The sequence below is a fragment of the Cebus imitator genome, unplaced genomic scaffold (genome assembly GCF_001604975.1).
Source record: "Cebus imitator isolate Cc_AM_T3 unplaced genomic scaffold, Cebus_imitator-1.0 Scaffold169, whole genome shotgun sequence".
NCBI lineage: Eukaryota > Metazoa > Chordata > Mammalia > Primates > Cebidae > Cebus > Cebus imitator.
In genome coordinates, this window is record NW_016107484.1 from 2,221,658 (window position 1) to 2,223,251 (window position 1,594).

At 53.6% G+C, this 1,594-nt stretch overlaps 1 pseudogene; it reads right to left on the reverse strand.

The window, feature by feature from the left end:
* Window positions 1-418: 418 nt before the first annotated feature.
* Window positions 419-1,223, reverse strand: LOC108315180 (annotated as a pseudogene).
* Window positions 1,224-1,594: the final 371 nt, after the last annotated feature.

Genomic DNA, 1,594 nt, shown 5'->3' on the forward strand with positions numbered 1-1,594 from the left:
CACTGGAATGACTAGAGCCCCCAGGCAGTGGCCTGACTGCAGATGAGCAGAGGACTGGCTCCTGGGGGCAGACAGGCTCTCTTGCTTCTCTTCATTGGTCACAGCTTAGCGTGTTCCTCCCTTCAAGTCATTAGTAAACAAAGCACTTGCAAAAGCCCGTCACTACCTTTCAACTCTCTTGGCTAAGGGGAGACTTTCTACAGCTTGGACCGAGAACCTGTGCCCTAGAAGTGCAATTCTGACTAGAATGTGTGAAGGGAGTGGGTACAGGAGACAAAAGGGCTAAAAGGAAAATGGGAGCCACCAGTCCCCATCTGCAGCTACAACTCAAGATGTCTACAGATGTGGTCAGTGTGACGTGCAGGAGGGAGGGGTAGAGGGATGCAACAGGCAGGGAGGGTGCTCCTGGGGACAGCAGCCTGCCCGCCAGCCTTCACTTCTTGGCTTTCCCATGGGCAGCCACAGCTTCCATGGCTTTACGCACGGTCTCTTCATCCCCCAGGAACTGCACGGGCTTGATGGGTTTCAAATTCTTGTCCAATTCATAGACAATGGGTATACCAGTCGACAAGTTCAGCTCCATGATAGCCTCTTCAGAGAGACCCTCCAGATGCTTGACAATGCCCCGGAGGCTGTTGCCATTCGCTGCAATCAGTACCCATTTCCCCTCATTGATCTGGGGAACTATTTCTTCATTCCAGAAGGGCAGAGCTCTAGCAATCGTGTCCTTCAGACTCTCACAGGAGGGTAACTGATCTTCTGTGAGGTCTGCATAGATCCTTACTGATGCTGTAGAAAGGACGGTCGGGCTCCATCGGAGGTGGTGGGACATCACAGGAGCACCTCCATATCTTCACCTGGGCCTCACCATGCTTTGCAGCAGTTTCTGCTTTATTGAGACCAGTATTGAGACCCACAGTGCTGCTCATTGAGGCGCCAAGTCCTCACTACTGGCAGCCACATCTGATCAATGGCATCTAGCACTGTCCAGAGGGTCTGGATCGCTCTCTTCTGCACTGAGGTGAAGCAGATATCAAACTCATAGCCAGCAACTCGCAGCGCCTGCCCGCCACACTTCGCCTCCTCGTGGCCCGCCAGGCTCAGATCGGCGTCCTACTAGCCGCTGAAGCGGTTCTCCAAGTTCCACGCGCTCTCGCCGTGCCAGATCAGCACCAGTTTGTAGGCGGCCATGGCTATGGGATGGGGATGCGGCACCGACTGGGGTTCGAAGATTCCGGAGTGGCCTAATTTTTGTATTTTTAGTAAAGATGGGGTTTCACCATGTTGGCTAGGATGCTCTCGATCTCTTGACCTTGCAATCTGCCCACCTTGGCCTCTCAAAGTGCTGGGATTACAGGTGTGAGCAATGGCAAGCGGCCGTTTTTCTTTTTCTTTTTTTTTGAGGTGTGCCTCGCCCCGTTGCCCAGGCTGGAGTGCAATGGCACGATCTAGGCTCACTGCAACCTCTGCCTCCTGGGAAGTGATTCTCCTGCCTCAGCCTCCCGAGTACCCAGGATTACAGGTACCTGCCACCTCTCCCACTAACGTTTTCTATTTTTAGTAGAGGCAGGGTTTCACCATGTTGGCCAGGCTG